This window comes from Pan paniscus, chromosome 6 (assembly GCF_029289425.2).
Source record: "Pan paniscus chromosome 6, NHGRI_mPanPan1-v2.0_pri, whole genome shotgun sequence".
NCBI lineage: Eukaryota > Metazoa > Chordata > Mammalia > Primates > Hominidae > Pan > Pan paniscus.
Window position 1 is genome coordinate 168,719,046 of NC_073255.2, and position 27,894 is coordinate 168,746,939.

Consider the following 27,894-nt stretch of genomic DNA (forward strand, 5'->3'; position numbering starts at 1 on the left):
GGTGGTGTTCTTCCTCTTTCTGAGAGAAGAGAAGAATTTTTTTTTTTTTTTTTTTTTTTTTTTTTTTTTTTTTTTTTTTTTTTTTTTTACGGAGTCTTGCTTTCTCACCCAGGCTGGAGTGTAGTGGTATGATCTTGGCTCACTGCAACCTCTGCCTCCTTGGTTCAAGCTAATTCTCACACCTCAGCCTCCTGTGTAGCTGGGATTACAGGCACCCGCCACCACACCCAGCTAATTTTATTTTATTTTTTTGTAGAGATGGGGTTTTGCCATGTTGGCCAGGCTGGTCCCAAACTCCTGCCCTCAAGTGATCTGCCTGCCTCGGCCTCCCAAAGTGCTGGGATTATAGGCATGAGCCATGGTGCCCGGCAAGAAATGGGTCCTATTCACTGCCAGGCCCATACTTGCAGGCCTCCTTATGCCCTCTCTTTCGCCTTCACCAACTCAGAACCTTTTAATTGGGCAAACAAAAATGTACACTGGACAGTAGAGTCAGTAAGGCAGAGAACAGGCCAACGGTCATGACAACTGAGAAAGGCAGAACATTCATGGCAGAGTAAGGCAAGAGTGAGGCCTTCAAGCAGGAGAAATTGGCAGCTACTGACAGTGAAAATTTCCTTTCTTTAGAACAAAACTCATATGTTTCTATTGGACTACCTGATACAGAAGATAGTGCAGTATGGATGGATAGTGTGAATGACAAATAATGTAAACATATTGTATTTGAAATAAACAAAAATGCTTACACAGCTCGATGGGTTACTTGGAAACAAACTCTGGTTTGACTGTATTACTGAGCAAAAGTGAAGTTGAAACAAAAATACCCTTCTTTTTTGACATGCAATTGGAGATAGGTAGGAAGATACTACTTGTTTTTTTTTTTTTTAACTGACTTTCCCTTAAGGCATGGTCATAGAAGTGTAAACAATGTAAATGAATTCACCATTGCCAATTGTTATACCATATCTATGTTACTTGTGTATTCTGAGATCATACATGTACCTGCCAAAATACCTGGGAAGGGTTGCTGTATCACAGTTACATTTGAGTTCTTGGCAGGCAGGACTGAGGAAGAGTAATTTAGAACGTTTTACATCCTATTTGAAAGAAATCACTAGTATTCCCTTAAACAACAGGTTACAATAGGAAGATACTACCTGGAAGCTACCCTTTTCACTTTGGTTAATTTTTATTTTTTGTTCATGATTTACATAGTTGTTTGATTATTTTGCTTATGGTACAATCCTGCCACAAAGCATTAAAGCAGAAGATATCCATTTTCCCTTCAACATCTGGATTTTTCAAGTTTTATACTTCTACATCCACAGTATGTCAGCAGTTCTTGAGCTTAAAAAAATAAGTGAATAAAACTCTTCTAAGAGTGCAGACATCTATAACTACAATGGTACTAGATGGGAAGGAAAGAAAGCAGAGGGGAAGAAAGCAGACATTTCTGTTTGCAGGGAAGTTGGTTCAAGTCTTTGGATTTAAAAACAAGTTTCCCAGAGAAGCTGGCTATAATGGATTTTCCAGAAAACTTCCTTTGCCCTCCAAAAAGGACCTGAAAAGCCCCAATCCAAGCTTTGGGAAACAACAGTTATGAGATGCTATAAATGAAGATGAAAGCAGAAGGAGAGGGATGAATGTGTCTTCCCTTTAGCTACAGCTTGTATCAATACCTCTTTAGCTGTTGGTGGAGCAGTGAAAACCACTGAAGTCCCAGAAGTTCTTGGAAGAATAGCAGTAGAAAAGTAATGAACATCACACCTTGTCTAAATCAGTAACAGGGCTTCATGGCTAGGAAAATTTTCTAAACAATAAATGACTCTAGATTAGATGTCTCTTTCCAACATTAAATGCAGCAGAATTAACAACAACAACAAAAGATCCACACATGGATATAGTGATAACAGAAAATTACAAGGCAGAGAACATAAAAGAATCAAGACAATGCTAGAGGTTCAACAGTATTCCACGAGGCTAGAAAATCCATTAACTTTGTAAGCCCTAGCAAAATATCACTCTTGTTTATAAATCACTTATTTATCATACGACCACACGTCGAATCTTTGTCTTTCCACATACACAAGAATCTTACACTCAGCCTTTAAGTCTTCTGCATTTCTTTGCCAGTCTTGTAACTGAGTATCTTGTTCCCATCAATTTTGGTGCAGGTAACTGGTAGTTGCCGGTGCAAGGCCTTGAATGTGGCATCTGACATTGTTTGATAGTTTTTACTAATTGCTGTTTGATACTCCTTTCCTGCATTCTCTGATTTTAATAAACTCCTTTACAGTTTGGAATTCATTCAAACCAGTTAGTGAATCCTGTACAACTTTATGACTGACCAATGGCGCATTGCCCTCTTCATAATAATGAACTTGAATTTTAAGCACTTCAGCTACCTGGGCTGTAGGTTGTTTGATGGTGGACTTCTGCTCTTATCTCCAATCATTCCAGAAGTTTTTAGGCTGGAACTGGTGGCTTTCAATACATGCAATAACAGTCTGTTTTAGCATAAACAATACAGAAGCCTTGGCCATTGGAATAATGATCTTTCACATAGGTTTTTTTTTTTTTTTTTTTGAAACAGGGTCTCACTCCTGTAGCCCAGGGTGGAGTGCAGTGGCTTACCGCAGCATCAACCTTGTGGGTAGCTGGGACCGTAGGTGTGCACCACCACACCCGGCTAATTTTTGTATTTTTTAAAGTAGGGGCGAGGTTTTGCCATGTTGTCCAGGCTGGTCTTGAACTCCTGGGCTCAAGCGACCCTCCCGCCTTAGCCTCCCAAAGTGCTGGGATTATAGGCATGAGCCACTGTGTCTGGCCCGCATAGGCACTTAAAGCACTGTCACAGAATTCTCTCCTGGACTTCAGACCTCCATCTACTTTCTCTGCCTGGGGGCCACTTGCTTCTTTCTGATCTTCATATCCTTCTATCTTCACAGGTGTGAATGGATTCATGTTACAGTGGGCAAATGCATGTGCTGCTCCTTCCCTGAAGATTGTCATTATTTCCAAGTAAAATTGAGACATAAGAAAAGTTTGTCTTTAGTGCACCAAGGTTCTTCTGTATAAATCTGTTCAACTCTTCAGCGATAAGCTCATCCCAGGAAATTGTCCCCTGCCCCATTTTCTATATCCTATTTTGTGCTCAAGAAAAGGGGCTACTCCTAAATAGGGATGGTTGAATTGTAGTGACTTTTATAGACATATAGCCAAAAGAATGAATCTCTCATAATGGAATTCCAGATTTTATCAGCCTGAGATGGTATAATTTTAGATTACACAGATATTCTTAAAATTTCACTGGGTAGAGAGCAGCCCAAGCTAGCTGAATTTGAGGACTGGGTGCTGGGTGAGGAGAAGGTATGCATAGCTGCTGAATTCATCACTCATGCACTCCCCAGGGGAAAAGATCAGGTCTTAATTACAGAACACAGTAACCTGGCTAATAGCAGATTTTTAGACCCAAGAAACAACATTTTATTTAAATTTGATCACTTACAGAAAGAAGCAAGTGCCCCCCAGCCAGAGGAAGTAGGTGGAGGTCTACTTGGAATTTTACTTCTACACCAAGTCAGTGTTCTAGATTGAGTTTCTTTAGTTTGTGATGCAACCAAAGTCAAGACTTTACTCTTTAATGTCTTAATTTCTCACATTCCCAACTATCAAAGTCATAGTCAGGCATAAAATCAGAACTGGACCTCAGAAACATTGGGATGCCTATGTTCTTTTTCTGTTAGACCACTCACATTGCTTATAGGCAGTCTAGTTAGCCTGTTACAAGGGCAGACCCTGCACACCCTGTTCCCAACATTTAATTGACAAAATCCACAAAGCACACCTATTACAGGCAAAACTGTATCATTTAGAACGCTTTCAGCTACAAAGAACAGAAAACTGAAATAAATGTACATGAAGTGATAAAAATGTTAAAGTTACATGGCCAGAATCCTGGAAGTAGGTAGGGTAGGACCAGGTTGGTTAATGTCTATCTAATCACCTCATCAAGAACACCATCATTGTTCACTGTCAGCTTCAACCTGTTGGTGTTGTCTCTCCCGGTCACAAGGTGGCTGCCATAGTTCTAGGTGTCCCATGCGGACATGACACTAATCCAACTGAAGCGAAGGAACCATTTCCTCCCCTGAGTTTCTTTCTATCGATTGGAAATCTTTTCTGTAGAAACCATCCCATCATTTCTCTTACATATCATTGATCAAGATGAGGTCTCATGACTGTTCTTAAACCAATGGTAGGAAAGAGAATGGGACCACCATAGACCAATCAATATCCATGCCTCACCCTCCTGGGAAGTGGCTAGAGATAAAGTCACCCATCCTCAGCAGAAGGCCTCAGAGGAAAGTGTCAATGTGGAAACAAAATTGTATTCTACTGGCCAGGAAGAGGGCAATAGATTCATGTGGGCAACAAGCAGTACTTGTTACATCAGGCACAGTCCTAAAGGTAGGGAGCAAAACAGACTTCAGGTCTGTTAGAACCTCCTATCAAGCTAAGAAACCTACAATCATTATAGCAACTGAAGGACCCAGGGTGTCCCGGAAACACTTGCATCCCCAGTGGGTGCAGCATAGAGGCAGCTAAGTGGAGTGGCCTAGGGCAGTGATTAGGGAAGGACTTCTGGTAGAAATCTACTTCAAGCTGGACTCTGGCGATCACGTGAGCCAGACATGGGTTGGTAGGAAGAAGGAGCAGCTATTCCTAGTGGAATAGCAATAGGCTCCAAGGCTAGAATGTGAGAGTTAGTCCTCCCATGCCTGTGGACATGGGGATGGCATTTTGGTCTCATTTGAGATGTGACCATGAGATCCATGATGGCAGAGACTGAGTCTCTCTCATTTACACTTGGATCCCTGATGCCCAGAACAACCTGGAGTAATATGGTGATGTTTGTTGTGGGATTAGATTAATGATTACCTTGAAAGATGAAAAAGTGGGAAGGAAGCAGGAATAACAGCAGGTGTAGGGCATTCCCATGCTTCTTTTAGTGGAACCATTAGAATCCCTAGGACCAGGGGAACACCTCTTCAACTCGTCCAGGCTTCTCCACAAAGGAAGTGACTTCAACAATTAAAAGTCCCATCCAGACAGAGATCTTTGTGCTTTTCTTTGTTCCAGCTAAATTTCAAGCTGAGCTCAGGAAGTTTGGTGTCAGATTGTATCCTGGGGAAATGAATTTTCCCTTTTTCCATGAGTCATTGCCATCAATTGCTGGGTGGCTTATATAAATGAATACTAGAGGAGGCAGAAATGTGATGGCTCTTGGGAGACTTCACCCTTTTTCCATGAGTCATTGCCATGAATTGCTGGGTGGCTTATATAAATGAATACCAGAGGAGGCAGAAATGTGATGACTCTTGGGAGACTTCACCACATGATGTCTACTTTGCCATTGGAGTTAGGCACTATCCCAGCCAGACCTGACTCAGAGTGAGAAGCATAGATAATTTACAAGGCCAGTGCTAAATGAAAACGTGGGGCCCCTTGTTAAAAAGTATTGAGCAATTCTAGACAGGGACAGCATTAAACCAAGCGGGGCCTTTCTAACCACAGGGCACCAGCTAGCATGGGACAGCTGCGTAGGGGTGCAGGTGGCCCACCTGTGAATCCAGCCCTGGAGAAAAGCATCCACAACCAATTGAATCAAAGAAGGAGAGGTTCCTGGGGCTATTTGGCTATAGAACTTTGTTTCTTTTCAGATCCCTCAATTTATAAGTGTATAACAACAGTATTGTGCTGGTGAAAGTTACCATTTTATGGATCACTGGGGCTGGCTCCTTTCAGAGGAATGAGGTAAATAACAGGGTGCTTAAACGCAATTAGTTGAAGCAACAAAAAGAACAAAGAGAACAACAAGAAAGCTATTATGCAAATGTGTGGCCATTCGCTGCCATTCTGCCTTGGGGAGTTTTGTGGTAGATTCAGGAGCTTCTGCCTGCCTGAATTATTAGTCCTCCTTATATTTAACATCAAGCCTCAGTACAATTATTTATGTTGCTTTTTTTTTTTTTTTCCCCTCAGCACATTAGCAATTGGCCTCTCTCATCTGGTCTTAACGTGGGCTTAACTGCTGCCTTGACTGAAAACAATAGCAATGAAGGCAAAGCAAGCTCAGACCCTGCAGTAGGCCGGCCAGACGGAAGGCCCCCAAGATTCGAGCTTCACTCGTTCTGCTCTGCAGGGGTCCCGGAAAAGAGGAGGCAGATAGGTGCCTTCCCCAAGGGTCCTAGGCTGCTGTCTGTGGGGTTGTGAACCACGAAATTTTCTAGTTCCTTTCAGAAATGACCTGGTCAGACTTAATGGAACTGGGTATCCCCAGCCCTTTCAAAAAAAAAAAAAAATCCTACTAAAGACCCAACCAATGTATTTCAGATCACATTTGTGCCTACATTAAGTACACTAAATTATACACAAAATGTTACTGGAAAGTCCCCAAGAGATGATTCTTGGATCTCATGCAAGAAAGATTTTGGGGTGAGTCCACAGAATAAAGTGAAAGCGAGTTTATTGGAGAAGTAAAGAAACAAAGGCACGGCTACTCCATGGGCAGGGCAGGGCGTTCCCAAAAGCAAGAGAACAAGGGGAGGAGTGCTCCCATCTTAGGTGCAAAGCTTTTTTTTTTTTTTTTTTTTTTTTTTTAAGATGTTGTCTTGCCCTGGGCTGGGCTGTGTGGGGAGGCCATGGAAAGCAGCCTGGACTACAGTCATAAGCTGAATCATAAGCTGAGGACTTGGCTCACAAACAAGCCCTACATGAGACCCTGCTGGTGGGGGTCGGGGTTGGGTCCTGTTATCCCCTTCTCTGCCCCCTGCCTTCTCTGCAGGAATGCTGGCTGATGGCCCCTGCGTCATCTCCAGGCCCCCATGTCTTCAAGATGCTTGTTTACCCAGTTGCCACAGCCTCCCCAGGAACTCGTGGGAGCAAGCTCTGCATGGCTGACAGCCCCATTTAGAAGAGGGCGCTGTGGAATGAATGGTCCCCCCTGCAGCTCAGCCTCATCTCCTTAATGGATCCTAATTACCCCTGTCCTGCTTATAGCTTCTCTCCAGGACCCACTTGTCAGGATGATGGATGAGGTGACTGGGAGGTGGGGCCAGCTGGGACTGGAGGAATCCCCCCACTGTCTAGTAGGGCGGGGACGCAGGAACTTTCAGTCAGTCCCAAAGATTCTGAGGAAGAGAAGACAACATTGCAGGATGAGCTCTTCTCCCCTTTTGTCCCCAAAACTTGGGCCAGGTGAGTTTTTGCTTAGGAGGAAGGTGATGGGGAATCTGGATGAGGAGAACTGGTTATTCTGGTGTGTAACCTGGGGAGTACATGATAAGGGGAGGAGAGGCAGCCCTGCTCAGGACTCCAAGGCAGGACCCAGAGCTGTACTTTAGGACCCCAGCACTAGGCCTATCAGAAGGCCACATCTGCTTTGAGAAGGCCGGCAGTCACCAGGCACATAGTCTTCAGCTGATCCATGTCTTCATGGACACACTCCCAGTGGGGACTCAGTAAATGAACTGCAAATCATCTGGGGTCCCAGACACAGACCTTTGACCCTATGATCACCAGTAGCAGATGCTGGCTTGACTGTGATTCTCTGTTTCTGCAGATTAATCAGATAAGGGAGAAGGAATACCAGGGTTCTGCTTTTAAGTCACATCTACTCAGAGCAAAGGAGTGAAACCTTCCCCTCCTCTGCTACGAATATAGTCTCACGTGCTCTAGGAATTAACAATCACAGTCTAACTTGTGAGTTACTATTTTGTGCACTTGTTCTGTGCCATGTGCACTGTAAGCTCCTTGTGCACGGCAGGTATCTTACTCATCTTTTCCATCTGTGTTCCCTCGGCGGAGTCCACTGTAGGGACACCGTGCAGTTGTACAACAGGGCAGGCGGAGCAAACCCAGGAGTAGACTGGAACCTCTCTTTACATCTGGGATGCTAGCCCCAGGTTTCCATGGAGGGAGTAAAACTTCTTCTCCCCAGAGATGGTAGTTTGAGAAGTATGTGGCCACCTTCTTTCTCCATATGCCTCTGGAGCCACCTGCCTTGCTGCTGAGCACAAGAAGAGGCTTTGTGCCTTCTGGGCTTTCTCTTTCAGGGCGGGTTGCTCTTCCGGTGTGTGGTAAATGTGGGAGGCATTTGTGTGCCCACGTGTGGTAGTAGCTCATTTCTAGGCTGCCCTCCCAGATCCTCACTTCCCAGAACACACGTCGTCTTGTGGCATCCTGCCACACTGAAGAGGGTTGATCTGTGAAGCCAATAGGATAGCACAGAATTGGTGTTGTGTGGCTTCTGAATCTACTCATAGAAGACATGACAGCAGCCACCCAATGTTCTTGGAACATTCATTCTGGGGGAAGCCAGCCACCATTTCATGAGAATACTTGTTATGGGGTAAATGGTATCTCCCCAAATTGATATGTTGAAATCCTAATCCCCAGTTTTTCAGAATGTGACTATATTTGGAGATAGGACCTTTAGAGAGGTGATTAAGATAAAATGAGGTCTTTATCATTTGCCCTAGTCCAATATGACTGGTATTCATATAAGAAGAGAAGATTAGGATACAGACATGCACAGAGGGAAGACTGTGAGCAGACTCAGGGAAAAGGTGGTGCTCTGCAAGCCAAGGAGGGAGGCCTCAGAAGAAACACTCTGCTGACACCTTGATCTTAGACTTCTAGCTTCCAGTACTGTGAGAAAATATATTTCCATTGTTTAAGCCACCTGGTCTGCGGTGCTTTGTTATGGCAGTTCTAGCAAACTCATACACCACTCCAGTAGCCCTGTGTAGAGGCCCACATGGAGAGGAACAAAATTGCCAGCACTAACTCATGAGGCATATGAGTGGACCACCTTAAGAGCATATCCTCCAGCCCTGGTCAAGCCTTCAGATGACTTCAGTCCCTCAGCCCTCATGCGCTCCAGTTGAGGCCCCAGACATCATGGAGCAGAGGTAAGACATCCTCCCTGTGCCCGTCTGAATTCCTGACTCACCTAAACCATGAGATGATACATGATTACTGTTTATGATGTCATTAGGCTTGGGGTGGTTTGTTATGCAGCCATATATAACCAGTGTGCCAGGTCCGCTGTGATGGAGTGAGACATTTAACTCAGGCGGAGGGGGGAATGCCATTTTGACAAGCTTATATGGCCACAGATCTAAGCTGTGCCATCAGCAAAGCAGTGTTTCCAGATGATGTGGTCAAGCCTTCCTTGAGGAGGACATAGCCCCTGCTAGTATTTGGGGAATGGCTTTAAAAGTCTACCTTGGCAGGCGTCAGCTGTGGCCTGGGAGATTGGCAGGAGTGGTAGAGGCCAGCAGGGCCAGGGGAAGGAAGTGGTTTAACCCTTCACTCTTGAAGGGGGCTGGGATATTGGGGAAGTGTCAGGAAGAGGAACCTTGGAAGAGCAACCTGATACCAGGCCAGTGAGATGATGCCAGAACCTCAAATGTGGGCCAATGTTTTCCTGCCCAGGCCAGGAAGCTTGCCTCTACAGTGAAGAGTAAGGGGCCTCAGCCCCTCAATGAAGAAATAAATACCTATTGAACATCAGCTCTGTAGTTTATTGAATTTTTATTTTTACAACAACACTTTGAGCTAAGTATTATCTCAGTTTTTTACATAAGGAAAGGGAGACTCAGAAAAGTAGAAAGGTTGAGAAACTTACCTATCACATCATTTGTAAGTAACAGCTGGATTCAGAGCCAGGAACATCTGCCTCCAGAGCTCCTGTCCTAGCCCAGGGGTGAAGTGTCATGGAAGTGGCTTGGTGGAGTGGTCCAGACAATGTATTCTAGATCTAGGTAGCCTGGGACCAGCCCCTGGCTCCATGCTTCCTACCCTTGTAACTCTGGACAAGTCACTTCACCTCATCATGTCTCAAGGTCCTTGTCTCTAAAGTGGAGATGATAGCATGTACCTCATAGGTTACTATGGGATACAATGAGTTAGAGTCAAGGGCTTGGAACAGAGTCTGGCACAAAAGAGGTACTTTGTGAGTACTGGTTCATTATTCTCTCAACTCTGCAAGACTTCTAAGACCAAAAAAGACGTGATTCTCAGAACCAGGCTGGAGTTGACAGTGCCTAGACTAGACATGGAGCATGGCCAAGGCCACTGAATTGATGTACATGTGTGAAACACCTTCCCTTTTCTTCTCTTCCTATCTAATCCCAAACTATGCAGCTCGAGGTTATGAGATGGCTGGTGACCACTCCTGAATCCAGAACACAGTGTCCCCTTAGCTCTCATAGGCTACCCAAGCCAGAGCTCCCAGGGAAAGAGCCCTTTCTTGGAGATGGAGCTTAATAATCACATTCCAAGGGAATGTTTGGGGAACAGGGGCTGAGGAAGGAGGGTAATTATTCTCCTGTGGACACAAGTCTTCACTCCTGCACTGGGAAATCAAGAGCCCATGAGGGTGGGCTTGGGTTGTCAGACAGCATGTCCCTGAGGGAAAGGTTCAGGCTGGTTTTCCTGCTGCCCCCTTTCCTGGCTGAAAAGGAGCAGCTAAGTGTTATTGATCCAAGCCCCAGGGGGAATATTTGCTAGAAGTTTGCTGGCACTTGCTCAACACTTAGCTGGTATTCATTATTCAGTGATAGGGATGGGGAGTGGAGAATGTTGGCATTGTGTCACCAAGTGAGCCTGGCTTCACCAGGGGTAACATGGGAACTGGGAGAGGCAGACAGCCTGGAAGAGTCAAAGATGACTGGCTCTCATCCTGAGAGGACCAGTGGTGTATGGTAGTGGGGAAAATTCTATCTCCTGGGCAGCCCCTGGCCTCCTACATGTCATGGAGGCTCTGGTTTTTGGCTGGAGCCTAGGAAAAAAAACTTTGGGTGATACTAGGTCTGGCTGCCCTCTGATAGCCTTTTTCTATGTCTCAGTTTTCTCAGATGTCCCACCCATTTTTAATGATGTATTGCAATGAAACTAGGCTTTACAGTGAGAGAAATGCCAATCAAGCCCAAGGCTCCAGAGTGGGTCAGAATAACTCACGAAACAAGATCTAAAGGACATGGATTTGGTTGTTTCCTAACCCTGTGATAGGCCTGCCAATTCTTGGAGTCTGTCCAACTGGATAATGGTGATATAAGTTCCTTGTAACAGGTAACACCACAGACAAATATCAGCTATCACCATCACATGATGATGATGATTATATTTTTACCACCTTTCCAAAAATTCATGCCCCCAAACCTAATGTAGCCATAACAATCAGCGTGAGAAGGGAGAGGGGTTAGGACTTGAACAAGACTGTCCATAGCACAACCCAAAAGTCCATGGAGAGAAGAATAAATAAATAAATAATGACATCTTCACCAAATGGAATATTTTACAGCACAGGAAATGGAAATTAGTAAACTACGTGTAGCAATATGGGTGAATCTTAGAATATAGTGAGTAGGAAAATGCAAGTTCTAGAAGGCTACACACATCAAACTTCAAAATTAAAACTAAGAAATAGGTGATGTAGGCATACATATCTAGGTGATACAACTGAAAAATAAAGCAAAGGAAAGAAAAGCAAAAGGTTTAGTGTAATGATTACCCTTGGCAGAGGTGGTGAGAGCCAAGGCAGAGGGCCAGGATAGCACAGGAACATGCAGACATGCTGTTCATATTGTTCTAGATTTTGAGTTGGATTGTGCTATAGCTTGGATGTTCATCCCAACAAACCTCATGTTGAAATTCGATCCCAGTGTTGGAGGTGGGGCCTAATGGGAGGTGTTTTTGTTATAGGGGTGGATCCCTCATGAGTAGATTAATTTCCTCCTGGGGTTGGGGTGAGTGAGCTCTTGCTCTATTAGTTCCCACGAGAGCTGGTTGTTAAAAACAGCCTGGCACCTGCCCTCTCTCTCTCTCTCTTTTGCTTACTCTCTAGCCATGTAATCCCTGCACAAGCCAGCTTCCCTTTCCCTTCCCCTTCCACTATGAGTGGAAGTAGCCTGAGGCCCTCACCAGAAGCAGATGCTGGCTCCATGCTTCTTGTACAGCCTGCAGAACTGCAAGACAGATAAACCTCTTTTCTTTGTAAACTATCCAGTCTCAAACATTCCTTTATAGCAACAGAAATGGACTAAAACAGATGGTGAAAAAAAATGAATGAAGGCGTGAATAAATGAACGAATGAGTAAAAAAGTGGGCCATATGTGAAACAATGTTGGCATTGAGTCATAACTAGGATTGTGATTAATCCAATGCTGAATACCTAAAATCCAAAATACAAATTTTTTCGTTTAAAGAAAATTCTGGTGATGAGTGAATATTTAGCACTGGATCCCCAAGTAGAAGTTCTAGAAACACAATCATTTTTTTTCTATGGGGGATAGGAATGCCTCTCTATAGCCCACTGTACTTAGAAATACTTTTGCCATACACTTTGCTGAGGAGAGGTGAATTCCAGTCCTGATGTAGGTATGCTGAAGAATGTGTATGTGTATATATACATATAGTATGTACGTCCTTGGAGCTGAATTTATAACTGGCACTGAACTATGATAAATAGTGCTTCTATAAACATTCTTACACATGTCTTTGTTTATGTATGTATACATTTCCTTTGGCTATATATCTAGTAGTAAAATTGCTGGATCACAGAGTATACAGTAGTAGTCCCTCCTTATCTGTGGAGGGTATGTTCCAAGACCCCCAGTAGCTGCCTGAAACCATGGATAAAGCCAGCCCTATATATACTATATTTTTTCCTATACCTACATACCCGTGGTATAGTTTAATTTATAAATTAGTCATAGTAAGAGATTAACTACAACTAATGAAAAAAAGAACAATTATAACACTATACTGTAATAAAAATTATCTAAATGTAGTCTTTCTTTCTCAAAATATCTTATTGTATTGTGCCATACTCACCTGTTTTCAGACCTTGGCTGACCATGGGTAACTAAAATTGTGGAAAGTGAAACTGTGGAAAGCCAGACCCTTGGGTAAGGGGGGACTACAATGTGTACGTTCAACTTTGATAGCTAATGCCAGTTTTCCAAAGTGGTCCTACCAATTTATACTCTCACCAGCAAGTTTGAGAGTTCCAGTTTCTCCACATCCTCACCAACACTTAGTATTATTAGTCATTCTAATTTTTACCATTGTAAAAATTAGGTGTGAGGTCATATCTTACTATGGTATTATTTTATGTTTCTTTGAAGATTAATGAGGTTGAGCATTTTTTGTATATTGGCCACTTAGATTTTTTTCATGAAGTTTGAGTCTGTTTTATTTTCTATTGGATTATTTGTCTTATCCTTATTGAATTTTGATGTTCCTTTTAAATTATGCATATGAGTCTTTTTGGAGAATATACATATATTTTAAGATTGTCTTGGCTGTTTTTGGATCTTTGCATTTCCATTTAAATTTTAAAATAAATTTTTATTTTTATCTATTAATAAAAACCACCCAAATGCTTATGAACAGGAGAGTGGATGAACAAATTGTGGTAAAGTCACACAAAGGAATATTACATAGCAGTAAAAATGAATGAAACTATGCAATGTAGCAATGTGAATGAATCTTAGCAAAATTTTATTAAGTTGGGGAAGAAAAGATTCAGAATATTACATGCAGCATAAGCCCTTTTTATAATGGTAAAAACAACTAACAAATGTTTACTTTTAAGGAATACATATAGATGAGTGAACACTATATTCAAAGGAAGTAAGGGAGCAATGGACTTGTGGTTCAGGATGGTGGCTGCCTTGGATGGGGGAAACAGGAGGCTGGGCAGGAGAATGGCCATGTAGCGAGATGAAAGTTTTTGCCAAGGTCCCAGTCTTCAGGTTGGATGGTAGATTCACAGGTGCTTATCAGATAGTGAAAAGTAGATACATACATAAATGAATAAATGACCCATGAGAAGCCATGTTATGCATCAAGAATTCTGAATAACCTGATTCAGTGCCACTGAGGTCCACTGAGAAGAAAAATCTGACCCTGAAAGATTGAATGAGGACACTGCTGTCAACCCCCTTGTTGTGGGGCCCCCAGTTTCCCCTCATGACACCTCCTGGGCTGAACAGGGTTGCCAATGTCAAGATGCATATTACATATATTAATATTAGGAAAACTGAATTTCTTTTAGTTTTTAGAAAAATGAATGAAAATATATGTTGTCTTTTTTATCTCCTACACCCCAATGCATCTTGTGTATTCTTGAGTATATGCACGCCAATTTAGAGACCTGTGCCCTAAGTGAAGGACATTTTAGGTGGACTTAGTTTTAGACAGATCACCCTGTTGGCATGTGAAAGATGAACTGGAAGGGGCAGTAGACAAGACAGAAAGAGCCTTTAGGAGGCTGTTGATATACTCTTGCTGAGGCAGGAAGTGGGACTCAACTCTGGAAGCGGGGCTCAGACAGCAGACCAAACTGAGGATTAACTAAAACAGGGCTGAGGCAAAAGCAGCTTTCCATAAGACACACCCCCAGTGTGCTATGTAGGTTTACCATTGCCATGGCAACACCTGGAGTTATTGCCCCTTTCCATGGCAACCCCTTCCCTAGAAATTTCTGCATAAACTGCCCCTTAATCTACATGTAATTAAATAGGTATAAATATGACTGCAAAACTGCCCTGAGATGCTACTCTCTGCCTATGGGGTCACCTTGCTGTGCAGGAGCAGTCACGGAACTATAAAACCACCACAACTGTAACACTGCTTCAGTAAAGCTGTTTTTGTCTACTGCAGCTTGCCCTTTAATTCTTTCCTGGGCAAAACCAAGAACCCTCCCTGTCTAAGCCCCATTAGGGGCTCACCTGCTTTGCATTACCACCAGGGTAGACAAGAGCTAAGGGGTGGCCATGGGAAAGGGAAGGAAATAAGGAATTTGGGAGGTATTGAAGAGAAGGAATTTATAGGACTCAGTTTCCTTAATACTAGGACATCCAAGAGCTAAAATAATTATGTATTTACTCTTCTCAGCTTGTGACTGCCATTTCTCTTAGAGTCAGAATCTCTCTTTGCTCCAAACTCTTGGGTCTCTCACCCTCCTACAGAGTGTTGATACTTTCATATAGGTCCCAGGGCAATTACAACCTTACATCTGATCTCACTCACTGATGGACTAATTGGCAGTGCCCTCCCTGCTGACAGCCTTCGGATGTTGAAGGCAAATTAAGCAGCCCTTGATGGGTAGTAATGCTGCTGAAATCTGGAGGCTGGTGGCGTGGGGGTGGGGTTTGCATTTCAGGAAAGTGTGCTACAGCTGCCTCTCAGATCTTTGAGCTTGATCCATTCTGCTTTCTCTGACAGCAGCCCATCAATCACTCACCTTAGATACTTCCACAGGCTGACATAATTGAAAGCTTCAGCTGGATTCTGTAGTGGGCTTGGAGGATCTATGGTCCTAGAGGGTAATTTGGCAACAGGCAAGCCCACAGTTCTTAGAATTTCAGGGATAAAGACCACATCTTAGGCCAGGAAGACCAAAGGCTCAAAGGTCCCATGCTCCATCAGGGAACTCAAAGGCTTGCTTTGTTGGGACACCAAGCCAATCATGGGCTGCCCCTCTTTGAGCCTTAATTTACTTATCTGTAACATACAGGTGCAGACTTGAAACAAGTCTTAAAATGTGGGCACAAATGCTATTGGCAGGAAAGCAAGTTTTATTACTGCTGGGGCAACTTGTTACCACCACTTGGGAGTTATGTGACCCTGGGTGAGCTATGCACTGCTGGGAGCCCTGGCCTCAAAGAGAAGAGACTATACAAACAAGTATGTGTGACAATGTCTGTCACACAGCACACCCTCTCAGAACATCAGTTTTCTTCTTCACTGTTTGGTTGCCAAATGGAAGAGATGGGGGCCTGGACTGAATATGGGTGAGCTGCAGGATTACCACCCAAATGCTGGCTTCTGCATGCCTCTGTGGGCCTCTAGAGTGGTTTCTCTCTGGCTGGACCACTCTTCCCTGGCCTGGCCTGAAGTGGGGAAAGAGGTGGCTAAGAAGGAGACTGAAGGACGTAAAGAAAGGTCTATACCTCTGAAGGCAGAAACTGTGGGCAAGTCACTTACTTCTCAAGCTTTAGGTTTCCCACATATAAAGTGAATTGGTCCTAGCTCATGGGCTGGGTGTGGAGGATGAAATGAGATCGTGTCCATTAGACTCCTGGAGCAGAGTACGTGATTCCCAAATGTCAGGTGACCTCCCTATCTACCTCTCCAGCCTTCCCCTTGGAATAGACTGTTGGGACACCCTGAATTTTTTTTTTTTAAGCGGTGATTCTCTGAATGTGGTTCTGGACACAGGGGCTCTGGGAAAATTCACCAAAACTCAATTCACAGAAAGTACATTCATCAATTTCATCTTGCCAAATGGTGATTTGGCTTCCAATCAATCAAACCTTGGCCAAGTTACTTTTGGCAAGTGAGCCTTCCTCCCAGAGGAATCCTCTAGGTGGACTGGGCTGATTGGAATGCAGGTTTAGTGAGATGCTCAGCTCAGGTGGCATGAAGGGCAGAAGCAAGGAGCAGCTTGCTTTCAGCATGATATTGCTGGACGCTGAGCCCTGCAGTTTGTGGCTGATGCCAGAGCTGTCTTGTCCTTTTCCCACTTCTCTTTCTGCTGCATTTGTGGCCATTAACACAAAGGAGTCCTTCACTGAGAGGAGGGAGGCTGCTGAAGTGGAAATGGAGCCAGGGTTGGGTGGAGCCGGGTGGAGGGCTGGCACACCAAGCCCAAGGAAAGAATCACTGCTTGATATTCTTGATGTTTCTTCCTCTTTGCCCAGACTTCCTGGGACTCTCTCTCTTCTTCTCTTTTAGCTTCTGTTTTCCTTGCAGAACATAAGGGGTCAGAAAGCAGGTAGAGTGAGAGGGCAAAGGGAAGGAGGCAGGAGACGGTAGGATAGAAGCCCTGGTTCATGAAGACACATGAACCCTGAACTTCCATATGGATGAAGATTCTTTGATTGCAAGCAAAGGAAACAAACTGGTTAATTCTCCTAAAGGAAGCTCCCAGTATGGAAGGGAGAAATGGGATGGGGGACAGGCAAGAACCAAGGCTGCATCCAGGGGCCCAGAAGCAGCTACCACATAGTGGTGGCCAATTAGGATGAGCCTGGTCAAGATGCAGCTGCAGCTGATTGTTTTCAGTCTCTGTGCCTATGCTCAAGATTCAAATTCCAGAAAGGGGCATCCTATGGCATCGCTTGCATTAGTCAACCTTTCATTGTCTGGAAAAGGGAGAGGTTCTAGTTACTTATCCCCCAGGCTGTACCCAATGGAGAAGACGTAGTTCCAATGGAGGAAACTGAATTGCTGAAGAGAAAATAGAGGGTAAGAAACCAGAAAATAATAAATCATGGCAAACAGGTATACAGTGTTGAGAATGTGCCAGTCTCTGAGCTAAGAGCATTACATCTATTAACTCCTTTAATCAGCCTATGTAGGCAATGAGGATATTGTTACCCCATTAGACAGATAAGGAAACTGAGATCCAGAAAAGTTAAATAATTATCCTAGGTCATAGAGCTAGTAAGTGGCGGTGCTGGGTTTTGAGTCAAAGTCTCATTCCTAATGCCTGTGCAATACTGTCCACTTCACTACTGCCCACTTGAAAAGCAAGCTTGGGAAAATGAAGGACCTTAGTGGTCCTAAAGAAGGCTAGTTTGCTCAGGGTTTCTGATAATAGAAGAAAACTAGAGAAAGCTGGTGGTTCCATTTTTCAGGTCTCCCTATCTCCAAGGCCCCTCTACTGACTCCCATCTGAGTGAGGATGCCTGCGCCTGTGCTCAAGGGCAGGTGCCCCTGCTGAGGAGGCTGGGAGATGCTGGGGGAGGTAAACATGAGCTGCACTTAACAAGCAAAGGAAAGGAGAGGCGTTACACAGATTTAAGATTTAACAAAAGGAGAATTAAATTGACATTTTATTGACTTGCAGTGGGAGTTGTTAAAGACAGATTACTGCAGCAAGGGTTGAGTTTGATTGAAAGGACGGGAGAGAACTCAGCTTCCAAAAGCATCAAACTTGAAGGCCAGTAATACCCCAAGGGGCAAGGTGAGCACATAAATTTGAACTCATACAAGAATACTTTCCAGCACATGCACTCATACCACACATCACAAATAGCTCCCAGAAGCCAGGCCCAGAGACACCAGGTGAAATGAGGCGGTAAGAGCACAGTGCTCTAGATTTGACTCTTATCAACGTCCCGTCCCCACCCCAACCCGATGTCTGGCCCCACTGGGAGCTTCAGAGATGGAATTTCTCATACTTTAATGGAGAAATAGGGTCTTGAGGAAACACCCTTTTGCTTCCAGGAAGAAAATGATCCCATTTCAAAGCTGTCTCTTCAGGGACTCCCTGCATGCTTAGTGGCTCGCAGAGATGCAGCACTTGCTGGGAGGCCAGCAGCAGTCTGCAAAGGCCTTCTCGGGAGAGCCTAGCCCCGTGCGATTTGTCTTGGTGCAGGCGTGGGTGTGGGCGACACCCAGGGAACCTGGGAAAGGAAGAACAGAGACATGTGGAGAGGGGGCAAAGGGCAGGGATGAGACCAGATTACAAGGAGCAGCCTGGCTTAGATTGTCCTTGGAGATAGCACCACTCTGGTCTCTTGTTTCACACAGGTGTTCAAATGAGGGTCTGGATTCTAGGGTGGCTGATGATGATTCTTGTCTCAGGAAGCTTTTCCTCTGTGGGGGTGAGAGGTGACAAGCGTGCTAGCAGCCCTCGCTCTCGGCGCCTCCTCGGCCTCGGCGTCCACTCTGGCGGCGCTTGAGGAGCCCTTCAGCTCACCACTGCACCGTGGAAGCCTCTCGCTGGGCTGGCCAAGGCCGGAGCCGGCTCCCTCTGCTTGCGGGGAGGTGTGGAGGGAGAGGCGCGGACGGCAACCGGGGCTGCGCGCAGCGCTCGCGGGCCAGCGTGAGTTCCGGGTAGGTGCGGGCTCGGCGGGCCCCGCACTCGGAGGGGCCGGCCGGCGCTGCCGGCCCCGGGCAGTGAGGGACTTAGCACCCAGGCCAGCAGCTGCGGAGGGTGCGCCGGGTCCCCCAGCAGTGCCGGCCGGCCGGCCGGCGCCTCGCTCGAATTCTCGCCGGGCCTCAGCTGCCTCCCGCGGGGCAGGGCTCGGGATCTGCAGCCCGCCATGTCCGAGTCTCCCCCCGCGCCTTGGGCTCCTGCGCGGCCAGAGCCTTCCCGACGAGCGCTGGCCCGTGCTCCGCGGCGCCCGGTCCCATCGACCGCCCAAGGGCTGAGGAGTGCAGGTGCACAGCTCGGGACTGGCAGGCAGCTCCGCCCCGGCCCTGGTGCGGGATCCACCAGGCGAAGCCAGCTGGGCTCCTGAGTTGGGTGGGGACTTGGAGAACTTTTATGTCTAGTTGGAGGATTGTATATGCACTAATCAGCACTGTGTATCTAGCTAATCTGGTGGGGACTTGGAGAACCTTTATGTCTAGCTAAAGGATTGTAAATACACCAATCAGCACTCTGTGTCTAGCTCAAGGTTTGTAAACACACCAGTCAGTGCTGTGTCTAGTTAATCTAGTGGGGACTTCGAAAACTTTTACCTCTAGCTAGAGGGTTGTAAATGCACCAATCAGCACTCTGTGTCTAGCTCAGGGATTGTAAATGCACCAATCAGCATCCTGTCAAAACAGACCAATCAGCTCTCTGTAAAACGGACCAATCAGCTCTCTGTAAAATGGACCAATCAGCAGGATGTGGGTGGGGCCAGATAAGGGAATAAACGCACAATGGCAACCTGCTTGGGGCCTCTTGCACACGGTGGAAGCTTTGTTTTTTCGCTCTTTGTAGTAAATCTTGCTGCTGCTCATTGTTTGGGTCCACAGTGTCTTTATGAGCTGTAACACTCACTGCGAAGGTCTGCAGCTTCACTCCTGAGGCCAGCAAGACCACGAACCCACGGGGAGGAATGAACAACTCCCCACGGGAGGAACGAACAACTCCCCACACCTTAAAAGCTGTAACACTCACCGGGAAGATCTGCAGCTTCACTCTTGAAGCCAGTGAGACCACGAACCCACCAGAAGAAACTTTGAACACGTCCGAACGTCAGAAGGAACAAACTCCGGACACACCATCTTAAGGAACTGTAACACTCACGGTGAGGGTCCGCAGCTTCATTCTTGAAGTCAGTGAGACCAAGAACCCACCAATTCTGGACACGGGCATCTCTGTGTATCCCTTGTGTGATACACTCCCTGCCCCTCTTGCTACACCTATGAAGGGCTGAGTCAGTGTTTGAATACCCCCTTCGCTTCTGCTCCTGCAGTGTTGAGAATGTGCTAGACTGTATGCTAAGTGAATTACATCTATCAACTCTTTTAATAGCTGTAGCTCCTGCCATTGGTGTCACATCTCTGAGAATCCTTCTGATGGCTCCCTTCCCCTCCTTAGCCTCGGCCCCCCAGGCAGCAGCTGCATCCTAATCACAGGCATCCATAGAAGAGCTATGACTCCAAATCTACAACCCTTCCCTCCCAGTTATCCTGTTGTCTTCCTGGGGGAGATCTGGTGCAGATAAGGGCATTAATTATGTCCTTATCTGCATTATTAAAAGTGACTTCTCAGATTCCTCCCAGACATCTATTATAGTGTACTGCTGGGAGTGGCGGGGAGTGGCATTAAACATCCCTCTTACCTGTTCCTTTTCCTCCCTCTTTCCTACCAAGAGAACCGAGTTCTTCTTTTAGCTCTCAGGGCTTCTGCTGCACAGTGCCCCTTCCACCCGCTCTTCACTCCACTGTCCCAGGTTTTGCATCAATTGAGCACAAGGGAAAAAGGAGCCTCTGGCTTAGCAAAAAAGATTTGAAGGTGACCTTCACTGAGCCCTGAAAGAGATAACAATCTCTCTGCAATCAACAAGGCTGACTCTTCTGGATACTAAAATAGCAACTGTGGAGTAAACCTTCCCCCTGTTTCCCTCTCTTTTTCTTCAGGACAACACAAAGAAATTCTAGGGGTGAACTGGGAAATCACAGTATCTTTTAACAGCCTGAAAGCCTGAAAAGAAAGTTCCTGTGTGTGCATTTGCAGCTCATCAGTACAGAAAAGCTAATTATCTCAGTACTGTTGCTGCCTCCTTGCATCCAGCAAACTCTGTCCTCACCATTATGATCTTATTGGTCCTATCAGCAACGCTGAGTCATGGAGGGCCCAGCAATGGTGCACCCCATTTTAGATAGGAGAGAAACAAGGTCCACGGAAGGAAGGTTATCCAGGGATAGAGTGGTCAGAGTCAGAGATGAATGTCTGTATCCTAACAATTTCACCCTAAGTGAAATCCTAAGGGTTTTTTCACTAAATTTCCACAGGGAATGGAATGAGTTCTCTGGGCTTGATTGCTGGACCATGGACACATTGATATAGGGATTGCTATTTTACAGCAATCTTATCAGCTCTTGTTGGACCCTACTCTGTTCCACTTCTCCTGATGCCAGGCCCAGAGATGTGCAGTGACTATCATAGCATCCAGCAGGTAGTTGTAAAGGTAGGAACAGATGGAGTGGGGAAGGAGTGATGCCTGTTGCATTTGGGGAGGGGAGGGAAGACTGCAGTTGTCACGACTGGAGTTACCAGGGATTTGGAACATGCATTTATATATGATGGCAAATGGGAAAGAAGAATCTGGCACATGAGATGACACATATATGTCCTTTTGAAGAAATAAAGTAAGAGGTGAGCCCAGGAAGATAATGGCCCAGCATTGAGGTCATATGGGGGCCCCCTCAACCCAGAAGACCCTCTGCAGCAATAATGAGAACTGATGGGTGGCAGTGTTCAGGATCACGGAACAGAGAAGAATGCGTGCATAACTTACCTATGTGGAAAAGCTGATGGAAAGAGACCATGATCAGATTCTAGGAGCATAAACTGTTAAAATTAGAAGGAGACTTCGAAGTCATCCAGATGAGAAAACTGAACTCAGTGACATGCCCAAAATGAACACTGCCACTAAGCAGCAGAATGGAACTAGAATTTAGTTCTAGTTCCCCCTCCCCAGATGCCACGGGCATCACTCCTTCCCCACTCCATCTGTTCCTACCTTGATAACTAGGTTCCTTCCAATACAGGGCTCTGTTCGGCATCCCCACTGATTAGGCTCAGGTCATTTGGCCAAATACACGTTTCTCTGTGATAAGAAATTAAGGCACCATTGTATTAAGAGCAGCTGAGTTCCCATTCTTCTGCTGCCTGGAGAGTGCATGCTTAAGGCTGGTAAAGCCCTAGCAGTATCCTGAAGACTGTATTTGTGCCAAACCCCTTCCAGTAGATCTAAAATATGGCTGTTCAGAAGGGATAATAGTGAGGTTAAATGGGATAACAGGATAGATCAGTGTGGGAAATGTGGAAATCTATCCTTTAAAATTCCTTATAGATACTGACTTCCAGCAACAGCAACAATAGAGTAACTGGGATCGGATTTATGCTCTCACTTTAAACAACTAAACCATCAAAACAAAATGCATGAAACAATAGTTTACAGACAGCAGATAGCGCAGGAGTATGAGCTCTAAGAAAAAGAAAACAAAAGAGGCGAGTCCTAGGATTGTACCAGCTTAATCCTGGAGGCAGTTTCTAAGCTACAGTGTGAGGTGAGGGTGAGGGGAGAAAAATGTGGCTTGGTAATCTTGTTCACTTGAGAAGACAGTATCAGACTTTGGGGAGAACAAGGTAACTTGAATTTGCAGGGCAGAGTATGGACTTGCCCAGAGAGCGATCTCTAGCGATCTGTAGCAATGTCTTCTTGAAGCTTGGGCTGAGTACTGATAAGCACATGCATGAAAGGAAACTCACCACGGCGGGTGAAAACCCAGTAGAAAGCAGTAGACTAAACAATTGCTAGAGCTCACAGAAGGGTGGGAATAATTCATATTCCCACCAGCTAGAGTGGAAAGGGCTCATGATAAATAAGGCATGGAGTGGAATCCTCAGAAGAGCGTTCCTCAGTAGTAGAGCCAAAACAACCCTAGACTGATAGTTGTTCTGGACCTGCCCTAACAAAGTTTCAAAGCAAGCCTCAAAAATATTCAACGGACTTTGAGTAACTTAACTGTGTATGAGAGCACATGCAATACATATATAACTATAAGGCATTGGAAGAAGCAAGAAAATAAGATGAACAACTGAGGGAAAAATCAATTTGTAGAAATAGACTCCGACATTACAAAGATGATGGAATTAGCAGACAAATATATCAAAATAATTATAAAAATGATCTGTATATCCAAGAAAGAACATAAGAATAGGAGAAGGAGAGATATAGAGGATATAAAAAAAGGTCAAGTGAAACTTTTAGAGATGAAAAACACAACAACTGAAATGAAAAAATACACTGGGTGGAATTGACAGTGGATAAGATGCTACAGAAGTGAATATCAGTGAACTTAAAGTAATAGCATAGGCTGGGCACGGTGGCTCAGGCCTGTAATCCCAACACTTTGGGAGGCCAAGGTGGGCGGATCACCTGAGGTCAGGAGTTTAAGACCTGCCTGACCAACATGGTGAAACCCTGTCTCTCCAAAAATACAAAAATTAGTCATGGTGGTAGCATGCGCCTGTAATCCCAGCTACCCAGGAGGGTGAAGCAGGAGAATCGCTGGAACCTGGGAAGCAGAGGTTGCAGTAAGCCGAGATCATGCCACTGAACTCCAGACTGGGCGACAGAGCAAAACTCCATCTCAAAAAACAAAAAAACAAACAAAAAAAATTAAAAATAATTCAAAATTAGGCACAGGAGAAAAAGACTTAAAAAAAGAAACAGAATTGTGCGTGACTAGTGGTATAATAGTAAGTGGCCTATTGCATGTAATTGTAATTACAGAAAGAGAGGAGAAAAGGGTAGGACAGAAAAATATTTCCAGAAATAACTGCCAAAAATTTTCTAAATTTGATGAAAAATCTGAACCTATAGATCCAACAATATCAACAATACCAAAGTTGAAAAAGCATAAGGAAAATTACATCAAGGCACATTATAATCAAATTGTTTTTATTTTATTTTATTTTGTTTTATTTTATTATTATTATACTTTAAGTTTTAGGGTACATGTGCACAATGTGGAGGTTAGTTACATATGTATACATGTGCCATGCTGGTGTGCTGCACCCATTAACTCATCATTTTTAGCATTAGGTATATCTCCAAAAGCTATCCCTCTCCCCTCCCCCCATCCCACAGCAGTCCCCAGAGTGTGATGTTCCCCTTCCTGTGTCCATGTGTTCTCGTTGTTCAGTTCCCACCTATGAGTGAGAATATGCGGTGTTTGGTTTTTTGTTCTTGCGATAGTTTACTGAGAATGATGATTTCCAATTTCATCCATGTTCCTACAAAGGACATGAACTCATCATTTTTTATGGCTGCATAGTATTCCATGGTGTATATGTGCCACATTTTCTTAATCCAGTCTATCATTGTTGGACATTTGGGTTGGTTCCAAGTCTTTGCTATTGTGAGTAGTGCCACAATAAATATACGTGTGCATGTGTCTTTATAGCAGCATGATTTATAGTCCTTTGGGTATATATCCAGTAATGGGATGGCTGGGTCAAATGGTATTTCTAGTTCTAGATCCCTGAGGAATCGCCACACCGATTTCCACAATGGTTGAACTAGTTTACAGTCCCACCAACAGTGTAAAAGTGTTCCTATTTCTCCACATCCTCTCCAGCACCTGTTGTTTCCTGACTTTTTAATGATTGCCATTCTAACTGGCATGAGATGGTATCTCATTGTGGTTTTGATTTGCGTTTCTCTGATGGCCAGTGATGGTGAGCATTTTTTTCATGTGTTTTTTGGCTGCATAAATGTCTTCCTCACAGAATTGGAAAAAACTACTTTGAAGTTCATTTGGGACCAAAAAAGAGCCCGCATTGCCAAGTCAATCCTAAGCCAAAAGAACAAAGCTGGAGGCATCACGCTACCTGACTTCAAACTATACTACAAGGCTACAGTAACCAAAACAGCATGGTACTGGTACCAAAACAGACATATAGATCAATGGAACAGAACAGAGCCCTCAGAAATAAAGCTGCATATCTGTAACTATCTGATCTTTGACAAACCTGAGAAAAACAAGCAATGGGGAAAGGATTCCCTATTTAATAAATGGTGCTGGGAAAACTGGCTAGCCATATGTAGAAAGCTGAAACTGGATCGCTTCCTTACACCTTATATAAAAATTAATTCAAGATGGATTAAAGACTTAAACGTTAGACCTAAAACCATAAAAACCCTAGAAGAAAACCTAGGCATTATCATTCAGGACATAGGCATGGGTAAGGACTTCATGTCTAAAACACCAAAAGCAATGGCAACAAAAGCCAGAATTGACAAATGGGATCTAATTAAACTAAAGAGCTTCTGCACAGCAAAAGAAACTACCATCAGGGTGAACAGGTAACCTACAAAATGGGAGAAAATTTTCACAACCTACTCATCTGACAAAGGGCTAATATCCAGAATCTACAATGAACTCAAACAAATTTACAAGAAAAAAGCAAACAGCCCCATCAAAAAGTGGGTGAAGGATATAATCAAATTGTTAAAAGCCAGAGATAATCAGGAAATTGTGAAAGTAGCCAAAAACATGCTCTGCACAAAGTGGCAAAGATAAAATTATAGCAGACTTCTTATCATAAACTAAGCAAACCAGAAGATAACAGAGCAACATTTTAAGGTATGATAGAAAAAAAAAAAAAAAAGCAATTCTCCATCTAGAATTCTATCCCTAGCAAAAATATATTTTATTTATTTATGTATTCATTTTCCCCAGATACATCAGATAAGAGCAAAAGACTTCATATTTCTCATTAGTTCTTTTTTTTTTTGAAACAGAGTCTCATTCTCATTAGTGTTAGAAATATCTTTTAAAATGAAGATGAAATGAAAACTTTTTGAGACAAACAAAAGGTGAGTGAATATATCACAGCAGACCAGAACTGGAAAAAAAAAGTAAGTTCTTTAGGTAGAAGAAATATGAGAACAGATGAAAGTTTAGATCTATGCAGAGGAATGAAGAGTTCTCCAAGTACTAAATATATGGATGGATATAAAACAAATTCTTTCTCATTTTTAAATGCATGACTTAATAATTGTTTTACATAAAAATAATAGCAATGTAACTTATGGTTTATTGGGTGAAATAAATGTATGACAACAGCAAAAAAGATACTAGGAAGAAATAGAAATAAACTACTGTAAGATTCTTACACTATATGTGAGAAGATATTATATTGTTGGAAGGCAGATTGGGATAACTTAACAGACCCCAAAGTAATCACTAAAAAAATGAAACAAAGAGAGTGTAGCTAATATTGGAGATAAAATGGTGTCCTAAAAATACAGTAAGAAAAAAATGGAAAAACAAGGAAAAAAGAACACATGAGATAAATAGAAAACAAATAAGGCTGGGTGCGGTGGCTCATGCCTGTAATCCCAGCACTTTGGGAGGCCAAGGTGGGTGGATCACGAGGTCAGGAGATCGAGAACATCCTGGCTAACACGGTGAAACCGCGTCTCTTCTAAAAATACAAAAAATTAGCCGGGCATGGTGGCGGGAGCCTGTAGTCCCAGCTACTCGGGAGGCTGAGGCAGGAGAATGGCGTGAACCCGGGAGGCGGAGCTTGCAGTGAGCCGAGATCGCACCACTGCACTCTAGCCTGGGCGACAGTGCGAGATGCCATCTCAAAAAAAAAAAAAAAAAAAAAAAAAGAAAGAAAGAAAACAAATAATAAGATGGTAGATTTAAATTTAATCATACAAATGATTACATTAAATGTAAATTGTCTAAACATTCAAAATAAAAGAATTGTCAGATTGGATATAAAAAGGCAAAACCCACTACATATTACCTGTAAGAAACCCACTTCAAATACAAAGACAAAGATAGGCTAAAAGTAAAAGTATGGAAAAAATATGCTATGCTAATGCTGAGACAAAGAAAGCTTATGTGGCTTTATTAATATGAGACAAATCAGACTTCAGGATAAGAAAAATTACCATAGATAAAGAAGGGCATTATATAATGATAAAAGGGGTCAATTCACCAAGAGGACATAAAATTTCTTAATGCATGTATACCTAAACATAAAGGTTCAGAATAAACAAAGCAAAACAGATAGAACTGAAAGAAGAAATAGAAAAACCCACAATTACAGTTGGAGACTTCAATAGTCCTCTCTCGAAAAATTTATAGAACAATTCTACAAAAAAAATCTGCAAGTATCTAGAGGTCATAAGCACTATTAGCAAACTTGATCTCATTAATATTTATAAAACATTTTATCCAACAAGAGCAGACTGCATATTCTTTTCAAGTGCAAGAAATAATGTGCAAGGCCTTCACACTGAAAAATATAAAACATTGCTGAAAGAGTCTAAAAAAGACTTAAATAAATGGAGATATGTATTATGTTCATGGATCAGAATCCTTAAAACTGATTAATAAGACAAATACCATGATAAAAAATGGGCAAAGATTTAAACAGTCATGTCACCAAAGAAGACATATAAATAGCAAATGAGCACCTGAAAAGATGATCAACATTATTACTCATTGGGGAGATGCAAATTAATGCTGCAGTGAGCTACCACTATCACTAACATTTAAAGAACTGATGATTTTAAGTTTTGATGAAGATGTGCAGCAATGTGAACTGTCATACCTTGCTGCTGAGAATGCAGCAGCACTCAGCACAGTGCAGCAAAGCACTCAGCACAGCCACTTTGGGAAGCAGTTTGGCAGTCTCTTTCTTTCTTTTTATTTTTTGAGACGGAGTCTCGCTCTGTCACCCAGGCTGGAGTGCAGTGGCACGAACTTGGCTCACTGCAACCTCCGCCTCCGGGTTCAAGCAATTCTTCTGCCTCAGCCTCCCGAGTAGCTGGGATT

General features: G+C 43.7%; 1 long non-coding RNA gene across 1 annotated transcript in view; it reads left to right on the forward strand.

Moving 5' to 3' along the window:
• Positions 1-19,756: 19,756 nt before the first annotated feature.
• The window catches only part of LOC130541675 (uncharacterized), a 38,682-nt gene continuing 30,544 nt past the window's right edge, over positions 19,757-27,894 (forward strand). The window contains exon 1 of the long non-coding RNA XR_008955753.1: positions 19,757-20,108. This is a non-coding gene — a long non-coding RNA (uncharacterized LOC130541675). The remainder of the gene's footprint in view (positions 20,109-27,894) is intronic.